A 14,400-nucleotide genomic window follows, 5' to 3' on the forward strand; every position below is an offset into this window, starting at 1 on the left:
AAAACCGCACCTCACTTGGACTCTCCTAGCTCCCTCTACCTATAAATATGTGGCTCTCCCCGATTTTTCGCGCAGTCCAAAACCCTAGTGTCTTCCCACTCCGCCGCCGGACATGTCCGTGCCCGCCGGACACGTCCAGCCTCCACCTCACTCCGACCAACCAGAGGCCGCCACGTCGCCCTCCCCGCCGTCGCAGCCAACCGACCGTCGCCACCTCAGCGCCTCACCCTCTCTCTCCTCTCCCTCCACCGCGCCGGCCCTAAAGGCCCATCGCAGGCCCGCGGGGCCCAACCGCCACCCGCAGAGGACCCCGCGCGCGCCGCCCGCCGTCTTCTCGAATTCCGGCCGCCGGAGCTGCGCCGGCCACCGCAGCGCGCCGCCCGCATGTTGGGTAACGTAGTAATTTCAAAAAAATTCCTACGCACATGCAAGATCATGGTGATGCATAGCAACGAGAGGGGAGAGTATGATCTACGTACCTTGTAGATCGACAATGGAAGCGTTTGGTTGATGTAGTCGTACGTCTTCACGGCCCGACCGATCAAGCACCGAAACTACGGCACCTCCGGGTTTTAGCACACGTTCAGCTCGATGACGATCCCCGGACTCCGATCCAGCAAAGTGTCGGGGAAGAGTTCCGTCAGCACGACGGCGTGGTGACGATCTTGATGTACTACTGCAGCAGGGCTTCGCCTAAACTCCGCTACAATATTATCAAGGACTATGGTGGAAGGGGGCACCGCACACGGCTAAGAATATGATCGCGTGGATCAACTTGTGTGTCTCTGGGGTGCCCCTGCCTCCGTATATAAAGGACTAAAGGGGGGGTGCGGCCGGCCTAGGAGAGGCGCGCCAGGAGAGTCCTACTCCCTCTGGGAGTAGGATTCCCCCCCCCCCCCAATCCTAGTTGGAATAGGATTCGTGGAGGGGGGAAAGGAGAGAGTGTTGGGGAACGTAGCAGAAATTCAAAATTTTCCTACGTGTCACCAAGATCAATCTATGGAGTCATCTAGCATCGAGGGAGGAGTGGATCTACATACCCTTGTAGATCGCGCACGGAAGCGTTCAAGAGAACGGGGTTGATGGAGTCGTACTCGTCGTGATCCAAATCACCGATGATCCTAGCGCCGAATGGACGACACCTCCGCGTTCAACACACGTACGGAGCAGCGACGTCTCCTCCTTCTTGATCCAGCAAGGGGGGAGGAGAGGTTGATGGAGATCCAGCAGCACGACGGCGTGGTGGTGGAAGTAGCGGGATTCCAACAGGGCTTCGCCAAGCGCTGCGGGAGGAGGGAGATGTGTCATGGGAGGGAGAGGGAGGCGCCAGGGCTTGGGGTGGTGCTGCCCTCCCTTCCCCCCACTATATATAGGGCCAAGGGAGAGGGGGGCGCAGCCTTGGCCCTTCCTCCAAGGAAGGGTGTGGCCAGGGAGGAGTCCCTCCTCCCCAAGGCACCTCGGAGGTGCCTTCCCCCTTTAGGACTCTTCCTTTTCCTCTTCTCTTGGCGCATGGGCCTCTTGGGGCTGGTGCCCTTGGCCCATATAGGCCAAGGCGCACCCCCTACAGCCCATGTGGCCCCCCGGGGCAGGTGGCCCCACCCGGTGGACCCCCGGGACCCTTCCGGTGGTCCCGGTACAATACCGGTGACCCCGAAACTTGTCCCGATGGCCGAAATAGCACTTCCTATATATAATTCTTTACCTCCGGACCATTTCGGAACTCCTCGTGACATCCGGGATCTCATCCGGGACTCCGAACAACATTCGGGTTACCGCATACTAATATCTCTATAACCCTAGCGTCACTGAACCTTAAGTGTGTAGACCCTACGGGTTCGGGAGACATGCAGACATGATCGAGATGACTCTCCGGTCAATAACCAACAACGGGATCTGGATACCCATGTTGGCTCCCACATGTTCCACGATGATCTCATCGGATGAACCACGATGTCAAGGACTTAATCAATCCCGTATACAATTCCCTTTGTCTATCGGTACAATACTTGCCCGAGATTCGATCGTCGGTATCCCGATACCTTGTTCAATCTCGTTACCGGCAAGTCTCTTTTACTCATTACGTAACACATCATCCCGTGATCAACTCATTGATCACATTGTGCACATTATGATGATGTCCTACCGAGTGGGCCCAGAGATACCTCTCCGTCACACGGAGTGACAAATCCCAGTCTCGATTCGTGCCAACCCAACAGACACTTTCGGAGATACCTGTAGTGTACCTTTATAGCCACCCAGTTACGTTGTGACGTTTGGCACACCCAAAGCACTCCTACAGTATCCGGGAGTTGCACAATCTCATGGTCTAAGGAAATGATACTTGACATTAGAAAAGCTTTAGCATACGAACTACACGATCTAGTGCTATGCTTAGGATTGGGTCTTGTCCATCACATCATTCTCCTAATGATGTGATCCCGTTATCAATGACATCCAATGTCCATGGTCAGGAAACCGTAACCATCTATTGATCAAAGAGCTAGTCAACTAGAGGCTTACTAGGGACATGGTGTTGTCTATGTATCCACACATGTATCTGAGTTTCCTATCAATACAATTATAGCATGGATAATAAACGATTATCATGAACAAGGAAATATAATAATAACTCATTTATTATTGCCTCTAGGGCATATTTCCAACAGTCTCCCACTTGCACTAGAGTCAATAATCCAGTTCACATCGCTATGTGACTAACACTCAAGGTCACATCCCCTTGTGACTAACACCCAAAGAGTTTACTAGAGTCAATAATCTAGTTCACATTACCATGTGATTAACACTCGATGAGTTCTGGGTTTGATCATGTTATGCTTGTGAGAGATGTTATAGTCAACGGGTCTGAATCTTTCAGATCCGAATGTACTTCACAAATCTCTATGTCATCTTGTAGATGCAGCTACTATGCTATATTTGGAGCCATTTCAAATAACTGTTCTACTTGGAGCTATTCTAAATTGTTGCTCCATTATACGTATCTGGTATCTCTACTTAGAGCTATCCGGATAGGTGTTAAGCTTGCATCGACGTAACTCTTTACGTCGAACTCTTTATCACCTCCATAATCGAGAAAATTCCTTAGTCCACTAGTTACTAAGGATAACTTTGACCGCTGTCCTGTGATCCATTCTTAGATCACTCTTGTACCCCTTGACTGACTCATGGCAAGGCACATTTCAGGTGCAGTACACAGCATAGCATACTGTAGAGCCTATGACAAAAGCATAGGGGACGACCTTCGTCCTTCCTCTTTCTTCTGTCGTGGTCGAGCTTTAAGTCTTAACTTCATACCTTACAACTCAGGCAAGAACTCCTTCTTTGACCGGTCCATCTTGAACACCTTCAAGATCATGTCAAGGTATGTGCTCATTTGAAAGTACCATTAAGCGTTTTGATCTATCCTTATAGATCTTGATGCTCAATGTTCAAGTAGCTTAATCCAGGCTTTCCATTGAAAAACACTTTCCAAATAACCCTATATGCTTTCCAGAAATTCTACGTCATTTCTGATCAACAATATGTCAACAACATATATTTATCAGAAATTCTATAGTGCTCCCACTCACTTCTTTGGAAATACAAGTTTCTCATAAACTTTGTATAAACCCAAAATCTTTGATCATCATCAAAGCATACATTCCAACTCCGAGATGCTTACTCCAGTCCCTAGAAGGATTGCTGGAGCTTTGCATACTTATTAGCATCTTTCAGGATTGACAAAACCTTCCGGTTTGTATCACATACAACCTTTCCCCAAAAAACGTCGAGAAAACAATGTTTTGACATCCTATCTGCAAGATTTCATAAATAATGTACTAATCGCTAATATAATTCCAACAGACTCTTAGCATCGCTACGAGTGAGAAAGTCTCATCGTAGTCAACTCCTTGAACTTGTCGGAAAACATCTTAACGACAAGTCGAGCTTTCTTGATGGTGATACTTACCATCATTGTCCGTCTTCCTTTTAAAATCCATCTGTACTCAACAGCCTTACGACCATCGAGCCGTTCTGCCAAAGTCTAAACTTTGTTTTCATACATGGATCCTCTCTCGGATTATATGGCCTCGAGCCATTTATCGGAATCCAGGCCCACCATCGCTTCTCCATAGCTCGTAGGTTCATTGTTGTCTAGCAACATGACTTCCAAGACAGGATTACGTACCACTCTGAAGTAGTATGCATCCTTGTCATCCCACGAGGTTTGGTAGTGACTTGATCTGAAGTTTCATGATCACTATCATAAGCTTCCACTTCAATTGTTGTAGGTGCCACAGGAACAACTTCCTGTGCCCTGCCACACACTAGTTGAAGAGACGGTTCAATAACCTCATCAAGTCTCCACCATCCTCCCACTCAATTCTTTCGAGAGAAACTTTTCTTCGAGAAAGGACCCGATTCTAGAAACAATCCCTTATTGTTTTCGGATCTGAGACAGGAGGTATACCCAACTGTTTTTGGGTGTCCTATGAAGATGTATTTATCCGCTTTGGGTTCGAGCTTATCGGCCTGAAACTTTTTCACATAAGCGTCGCAGCCCCAAACTTTTAAGAAATGACAGCTTAGGTTTCTCTAAACCATAGTTCATATGGTGTCATCTCATCGGAATTACGTGGTGCCCTATTTAAAGTGAATGTGGTTGTCTCCAATGCCTAACCCATAAACTATTGTGGTAATTCGATAAGAGACATCATGGTATGCATCATATCCAATAGGGTGCAGTTATGATGTTCGGACACACCATCACACTATGGTGTTCCAGGCTGTATCAGTTGTGAAACAATTTCCACAATGTCTTAATTCTGTGCCAAACTCGTAATTCAGATATTCATCTCTATGATCATATCATAGATCTTTTATCCTCTTGTCACGATGATCTTTCAACTTCACCCTGAAATTACTTGAACCTTTCAATAATTCAGACTCGTGATTCATCAAGTAAATATACTCAACATCTACTCAAATCATCTGTGAAGTAAGAACATAACGATATCCACTACACGCCTCAGCACTCATTGGACTGCACACATCAAAATGTATTACTTCCAACAAGTTGCTTTCTAGTTCCATTTTACTGAAAACGAGGATTTTAGTCATCTTGCCCATGTGGTATGATTTGCATGTCTCAAGTGATTCAAAATCAAGTGAGTCCAAACGGTTCATTTGCATGGAGTTTCTTCATGCATATACACCAATAGACATGGTTCACATGTCTCAAACTTTTCAAAAACGAGTGAGCCCAAAGATCCATCAACATGGAGCTTCTTCATGCGTTTTATACCGATATGACTTACGTGGCAGTGCCACAAGTAGGTGGTACTATCATTACTATCTTATGAACATGTGTATCACTACGATCGAGATTCAATAAACCATTCATTTTAGGTGCAAGACCATTGAAGGTATTATTCAAATAAACAGAGTAACCGTTATTCTCCTTAAATGAATAACCGTATTGCGATAGACATAATCCAATCATGTCTATGCTCAACGCAAACACCAATCTCGATGGTAGAGGGAGCGTACGATATTTGATCAACCTTGGAAATACTTCCAACACATATCGTCATCTCACCTTTAGCTAGTCTCCGTTTATTCCGTAGCTTTTATTTCGAGTTACTAACACTTAGCAACCGAACCGGTATCTAATACCCTGGTGCTACTAGGAGCACTAGTAAAGTACACATTAACATAATACATCCAATATACTTCTATCGACCTTGCCAACCTTCTTATCTACCAAGTATCTAGGGTAATTTTGCTCCAGTGGCTGTTCCCTTTATTACAGAAGCACTTAGTCTCGGGTTTGGGTTCAACCTTGGGTTTCTTCACTAGAGCAGCAGCTGATTTGCCGTTTCATGAAGCATCCCTTTTTGCCCTTGCCCTTCTTGAAACTAGTGGTTTCACCAACCATCAACAATTGATGCTCCTTCTTGATTTCTACTTTTGTGGTGTCAAACATCGCGAATATCTTAAGGATCACCATATATGTCCCCGATACATTATAGTTCATCACGAAGCTCTAGCAGCTTGGTGGTAATGACTTCGGAGAAACATCACTATCTCATCTGGAAGATCAACTCCCAGTCGATTCAAATGATTGTTGTACTCAGACAATCTGAGCACAAGCTCAACAATTGAGCTTTTCTCCTTAGTTTGTAGGCTAAGAAAATCGTCGGAGGTCTCATACCTCTTGACGTGGGCACGAGCCTGAAATACCAATTTCAGCCCTCGAAACATCTAATATGTTTTGCGACGTTTCAAAACGTCTTCGGTGCCTCAACTCTAAACCATTTAACTGAACTATCACGTAGTTATCAAAATGTGTATGTCAGATGTTCACAACATCCACAGACAACGTTCGAGGTTCAGCACACTGAGCGGTGCATTAAGGACATAAGCCTTCTATGAAGCAATGAGGACAATCCTTAGTTTACGGACCTAGTCCGCATAATTGCTACTATCAAGTTTCAACTAATTTTTCTCTAGGAACATATCTAAACAGTAGAACTAAAGCGCGAGCTACGACATAATTTGCAAAATCCTTTTTGACTATGTTCAGGATAAACAAGTTCATCTTATGAACTCCCACTCAGATAGACATCCCTCTAGTCATCTAAGTGATTACATGATCCGAGTCAACTAGGCCGTGTCCGATCATCACGTGAGACGGACTAGTCAACATCGGTGAACATCTTCATGCTGATCGTATCTACCATACGACTCATGCTCGACCTTTCGGTCTTCTGTGTTCCGAGGCCATGTCTGTACACATGCTAGGCTCGTCAAGTCAACCTAAGTGTTTCGCGTGTGTAAATCTGTCTTACACCCATTGTATGTGAACGTTAGAATCTATCACACCCGATCATCACGTGGTGCTTTGAAACAACGAACTGTCGCAACGGTGCACAGTTAGGGGGAACACTTTCTTGAAATTTTAATGAGGGATCATCTTATTTACTACCGTCGTTCTAAGTAAACAAGATGCAAAAACATGATAAACATCACATGCAATCAAATAGTGACATGATATGGACAATATCATATAGCTCCTTTGATCTCCATCTTGGGGCTCCATGATCATCTTGTCACCGGCATGACACCATGATCTCCATCATCATGATCTCCATCATCGTGTCTTCATGAAGTTGTCTCGCCAACTATTACTTCTACTACTACAACTAACGGTTAGCAATAAAGTAAAGTAATTACATGACGTTTATGTTGACACGCAGGTCATAAATAAATTAAGACAACTCCTATGGCTCCTGCCGGTTGTCATACTCATCGACATGCAAGTCGTGATTCCTATTACAAGAACATGATCAATCTCATACATCACATATATCATTCATCACATCCTTTGGCCATATCACATCACATAGCATACCCTGCAAAAACAAGTTAGACGTCCTCTAATTGTTGTTTGCAAGTTTTACGTGGCTACTATGGGTTTCTAGCAAGAATGTTTCTTACCTACGCAAAAACCACAACGTGATATGCCAATTGCTATATACCCTTCATAAGGACCCTTTTCATCGAATCCGATCCGACTAAAGTGGGAGAGACAGACACCCGCCAGCCACCTTATGCAACTAGTGCATGTTAGTCGGTGGAACCGGTCTCACGTAAGCGTACGTGTAAGGTTGGTCCGGGCCGCTTCATCCCACAATGCCGCCGAATCAAGATTGGACTAGTAACGGTAAGCATATTGAACAATATCAACGCCCACAACTACTTTGTGTTCTACTCGTGCATAGAAACTACGCATAGACCTAGCTCATGATGCCACTGTTGGGGAACGTAGCAGAAATTCAAAATTTTCCTACGTGTCACCAAGATCAATCTATGGAGTTATCTAGCAACGAGGGAGGAGTGGATCTACATACCCTTGTAGATCGCGCGCGGAAGCGTTCAAGAGAACGGGGTTGATGGAGTCGTACTCGTCGTGATCCAAATCACCGATGATCCTAGCGCCGAACGGACGACACCTCCGCGTTCAACACACGTACGGAGCAGCGATGTCTCCTCCTTCTTGATCCAGCAAGGGGGGAGGAGAGGTTGATGGAGATCCAGCAGCACGACGGCGTGGTGGTGGAAGTAGCGGGATTCCAACAGGGCTTCGCCAAGCGCTGCGGGAGGAGGGAGATGTGTCATGGGAGGGAGAGGGAGGCGCCAGGGCTTGGGGTGGTGCTGCCCTCCCTTCCCCCCACTATATATAGGGCCAAGGGAGAGGGGGCGCAGCCTTGGCCCTTCCTCCAAGGAAGGGTGCGGCCAGGGAGGAGTCCCTCCTCCCCAAGGCACCTCGGAGGTGCCTTCCCCCTTTAGGACTCTTCCTTTTCCTCTTCTCTTGGCGCATGGGCCTCTTGGGGCTGGTGCCCTTGGCCCATATAGGCCAAGGCGCACCCCCTACAGCCCATGTGGCCCCCCGGGGCAGGTGCCCCCACCCGGTGGACCCCCGGGACCCTTCCGGTGGTCCCGGTACAATACCGGTGACCCCGAAACTTGTCCCGATGGCCGAAATAGCACTTCCTATATATAATTCTTTACCTCCGGACCATTCCGGAACTCCTCGTGACGTCCGGGATCTCATCCGGGACTCCGAACAACATTCGGGTTACCGCATACTAATATCTCTATAACCCTAGCGTCACTGAACCTTAAGTGTGTAGACCCTACGGGTTCGGGAGACATGCAGACATGATCGAGATGACTCTCCGGTCAATAACCAACAGCGGGATCTGGATACCCATGTTGGCTCCCACATGTTCCACGATGATCTCATCGGATGAACCACGATGTCAAGGACTTAATCAACCCCGTATACAATTCTCTTTGTCTATCGGTACAATACTTGCCCGAGATTCGATCGTCGGTATCCCGATACCTTGTTCAATCTCGTTATCGGCAAGTCTCTTTTACTCGTTCCGTAACACATCATCCCGTGATCAACTCATTGATCACATTGTGCACATTATGATGATGTCCTACCGAGTGGGCCCAGAGATACCTCTCCGTCACACGGAGTGAAAAATCCCAGTCTCGATTCGTGCCAACCCAACAGACACTTTCGGAGATACTTGTAGTGTACCTTTATAGCCACCCAGTTACGTTGTGACATTTGGCACACCCAAAGCACTCCTACGGTATCCGGGAGTTGCACAATCTCATGGTCTAAGGAAATGATACTTGACATTAGAAAAGCTTTAGCATACGAACTACACGATCTAGTGCTATGCTTAGGATTGGGTCTTGTCCATCACATCATTCTCCTAATGATGTGATCCCGTTATCAATGACATCCAATGTCCATGGTCAGGAAACCGTAACCATCTATTGATCAACAAGCTAGTCAACTAGAGGCTTACTAGGGACATGGTGTTGTCTATGTATCCACACATGTATCTGAGTTTCCTATCAATACAATTATAGCATGGATAATAAACAATTATCATGAACAAGGAAATATAATAATAACTAATTTATTATTGCCTCTAGGGCATATTTCCAACAGAGAGAGGGGCCGGCCCCCTCTCCTTGTCCTATTCGGACCAAGGGAGGGGAGGGGCGCGCGGCCCATGTTGGGCTGCCTCTTCTCTTTTCCACTAAGGCCCACTATGGCACATATATCTCCTGGGGGGGTCCGGTAACCTCCTGGTACTCCGGTAAAATCCCGATTTCACTCGGAACACTTCCGATATCCAAACATAGGCTTCCAACATATCAATCTATATGTCTCGACCATTTTGAGACTCCTCGTCATGTCCGTGATCACATCCGGGACTCCGAACGACCTTCGGTACATCAAAATGCATAAACTCATAATATAACTGTCATCGTAACCTTAAGCGTGCGGACCCTATGGGTTCGAGAACAATGTAGACATGACCGAGACACGTCTCCGGTCAATAACCAATAGCGGGACCTGGATGCCCATATTGGCTCCTACATATTCTACGAAGATCTTTATCGGTCAGACCGCATAACAACATACGTTGTTCCCTTTGTCATCGGTATGTTACTTGCCCGAGATTCGATCGTCGGTATTCCAAATACCTAGTTCAATCTTGTTATCGGCAAGTCTCTTTACTCGTTCTGTAATACATCATCCCGCAATTAACTCATTAGTTGCAATGCTTGCAAGGCTTAAGTGATGTGCATTACCGAGAGGGCCCAGAGATACCTCTCCGACAATCAGAGTGACAAATCCTAATCTCGAAAATACGCCAACCCAACATGTACCTTTGGAGACACCTGTAGAGCTCCTTTATAATCACCCAGTAATGTTGTGACATTTGGTAGCACACAAAGTGGTCCTCCGGCAAACGGGAGTTGCATAATCTCATAGTCATAGGAAGATGTATAAGTCATGAAGAAAGCAATAGCAACATACTAAACGATCGGGTGCTAAGCTAATGGAATGGGTCATGTCAATCAGATCATTCACTTAATGATGTGATCCCGTTAATCAAATGAAAACTCATTGTTCATGGTCAGGAAACATAACCATCTTTGATTAACGAGCTAGTCAAGTAGAGGCATACTAGTGACACTCTGTTTGTCTATGTATTCATACATGTATTATGTTTCCGGTTAATACAATTCTAGCATGAATAATAAAAATTTATCATGATATAAGGAAATAAATAATAACTTTATTATTGCCTCTAAGGCATATTTCCTTCAGTCTCCCACTTGCACTAGAGTCAATAATCTAGATTACACAGTAATGATTCTAACACCCATGGAGCCTTGGTGCTGATCATGTTTTGCTCGTGGAAGAGGCTTAGTCAACGGGTCTGCAATATTCAGATCCGTATGTATCTTGCAAATCTCTATGTCTCCCACCTGGACTAGATCCCGGATGGAATTGAAGCGTCTCTTGATGTGCTTGGTTCTCTTGTGAAATCTGGATTCCTTTGCCAAGGCAATTGCACCAGTATTGTCACAAAAGATTTTCATTGGACCCGATGCACTAGGTATGACACCTAGATCGGATATGAACTCCTTCATCCAGACTCCTTCATTTGCTGCTTCCGAAGCAACTATGTACTCCGCTTCACATGTAGATCCCGCTACTACGCTTTGTTTAGAACTGCACCAACTGACAGCTCCACCGTTTAATGTAAACACGTATCCGGTTTGCGATTTAGAATCGTCCGGATCAGTGTCAAAGCTTGCATCAACGTAACCTTTTACGATGAGCTCTTTGTCACCTCCATATACGAGAAGCATATCCTTAGTCCTTTTCAGGTATTTCAGGATGTTCTTGACCGCTGTCCAGTGATCCACTCCTGGATTACTTTGGTACCTCCCTGCTAGACTTTATAGCAAGGCACACATCAGGTCTGGTACACAGCATTGCATACATGATAGATCCTATGGCTGATGCATAGGGAACATCTTTCATATTCTCTCTATCTTCTGCAGTGGTCGGGCATTGAGTCTTACTCAACTTCACACCTTGTAACACAGGCAAGAACCCTTTCTTTGCTTGATCCATTTTGAACTTCAAAATTTTGTCAAGGTATGTGGTTTGTGAAAGTCCAATTAAGCGTCTTGATCTATCTCTATAGATCTTAATGCCTAATATGTAAGCAGCTTCACCGAGGTCTTTCATTGAAAAACTTTTATTCAAGTATCCCTTTATGCTATCCAGAAATTCTACATCATTTCCAATTAGTAATATGTCATCCACATATAATATCAGAAATGCTACAGAGCTCCCACTCACTTTCTTGTAAATACAGGCTTCTCCAAAAGTCTGTATAAAACCAAATGCTTTGATCACACTATCAAAACGTTTATTCCAACTCCGAGAGGCTTGCACCAGTCCATAAATGGATCGCTGGAGCTTGCACACTTTGTTAGCTCCCTTTGGATCGACAAAACCTTCTGGTTGCATCATATACAACTCTTCTTCCAGAAATCCATTCAGGAATGCAGTTTTGACAACCATCTGCCAAATTTCATAATCATAAAATGCGGCAATTGCTAACATGATTCGGACAGACTTAAGCATCGCTACGGGTGAGAAGGTCTCATCGTAGTCAATCCCTTGAACTTGCCGAAAACCTTTTGCGACAAGTCGAGCTTTGTAGACAGTAATATTACCGTCAGCGTCAGTCTTCTTCCTGAAGATCCATTTATTCTCAATTGCTTGCCGATCATTGGGCAAGTCAACCAAAGTCCACACTTTGTTCTCATACATGGATCCCATCTCAGATTTCATGGCTTCAAGCCACTTTGCGGAATCTGGGCTCACCATCGCTTCTTCATAGTTCGTAGGTTCATTATGATCTAGTAGCATGACTTCCAGAACAGGATTACCGTACCACTCTGGCACGGATCTTACTCTGGTTGATCTACGAGTTTCAGTAGTATCTTGTTCTGAAGTTTCATGATCATCATCATTAGCTTCCTCGCTAACTGGTGTAGGTGTCGCAGAAACAGTTTTCTGTGATGTACTACTTTCCAATAAGGGAGTAGGTACAATTACCTCGTCAAGTTCTACTTTCCTTCCACTCACTTCTTTCGAGAGAAACTCCTTCTCCAGAAAGTTTCGAATTTAGCAACAAAAGTCTTGCCTTCGGATCTGTGATAGAAGGTGTATCCAATAGTTTCCTTTGGATATCCTATGAAGACACATTTCTCCGATTTGGGTTCGAGCTTATCAGGTTGAAGCTTTTTCACATAAGCATCGCAGCCCCAAACTTTTAGAAACGACAACTTTGGTTTCTTGCCAAACCACAGTTCATAAGGCGTCGTCTCAACGGATTTTGATGGTGCCCTATTTAACGTGAATGCAGCTGTCTCTAGAGCGTATCCCCAAAACGATAGCGGTAAATCAGTAAGAGACATCATAGATCGCACCATATCTAGTAAAGTACGATTACGACGTTCGGACACACCATTACGCTGTGGTGTTCCGGGTGGCGTGAGCTGTGAAACTATTCCGCATTGTTTCAAATGTACACCAAACTCGTAACTCAAATATTCTCCTCCACGATCAGATCGTAGAAACTTTATTTTCTTGTTACGATGATTTTCCACTTCACTCTGAAATTCTTTGAACTTTTCAAATGTTTCAGACTTATGTTTCATTAAGTAGATATACCCGTATCTGCTTAAATCATCTGTGAAGGTGAGAAAATAACGATATCCACCACGAGCTTCAATATTCATCGGACCACATACATCTGTATGTATGATTTCCAACAAATCTGTTGCTCTCTCCATAGTACCGGAGAATGGTGTTTTAGTCATCTTGCCCATGAGGCATGGTTCGCAAGTACCAAGCGATTCATAATCAAGTGGTTCCAAAAGCCCATCAGTATGGAGTTTCTTCATGCGCTTTACACCGATATGACCTAAACGACAGTGCCACAAATAAGTTGCACTATCATTATCAACTCTGCATCTTTTGGCTTCAACATTATGAATATGTGTATCACTACTCTCGAGATTCAATAAGAATAGACCACTCTTCAAGGGTGCATGACCATAAAAGATATTACTCATATAAATAGAACAACCATTATTCTCTGATTTAAATGAATAACCGTCTCGCATTAAACGAGATCCAGATATAATGTTCATGCTCAACGCTGGCACCAAATAACAATTATTTAGGTCTAATACTAATCCCGAAGGTAGATGTAGAGGTAGCGTGCCGACCGCGATCACATTGACTTTGGAACCGTTTCCCACGCGCATCATCACCTCGTTCTTAGCCAATCTTCGCTTAATCCGTAGTCCCTGTTTCGAGTTGCAAATATTAGCAACAGAACCAGTATCAAATACCCAGGTGCTACTGCGAGCATTGGTAAGGTACACATCAATAACATGTATATCACATATACCTTTGTTCACCTTGCCATCCTTCTTATCCGCCAAATACTTGGGGCAGTTCCGCTTCCAGTGACCAGTCTGCTTGCAATAGAAGCACTCAGTTTCAGGCTTAGGTCCAGACTTGGGTTTCTTCTCTTGAGCAGCAACTTGCTTGCCGTTCTTCTTGAAGTTCCCCTTCTTCTTCCCTTTGCCCTTTTTCTTGAAACTAGTGGTCTTATTGACCATCAACACTTGATGCTCCTTCTTGATTTCTACCTCCGCAGCTTTCAGCATTGCGAAGAGCTCGGGAATAGTCTTGTTCATCCCTTGCATATTATAGTTCATCACGAAGCTCTTGTAGCTTGGTGGCAGTGATTGGAGAATTCTGTCAATGACGCAATCATCTGGAAGATTAACTCCCAATTGAATCAAGTGATTATTATACCCAGACATTTTGAGTATATGCTCACTGACAGAACTGTTCTCCTCCATCTTGCAGCTATAGAACTTATTGGAGACTTCATATCTCTCAATCCGGGCATTTGCTTG

This window comes from Triticum urartu, chromosome 2A (genome assembly GCF_056163025.1).
Source record: "Triticum urartu cultivar PI428250 chromosome 2A, HENAU_Tu73, whole genome shotgun sequence".
In the NCBI taxonomy this organism is placed as follows: domain Eukaryota; kingdom Viridiplantae; phylum Streptophyta; class Magnoliopsida; order Poales; family Poaceae; genus Triticum; species Triticum urartu.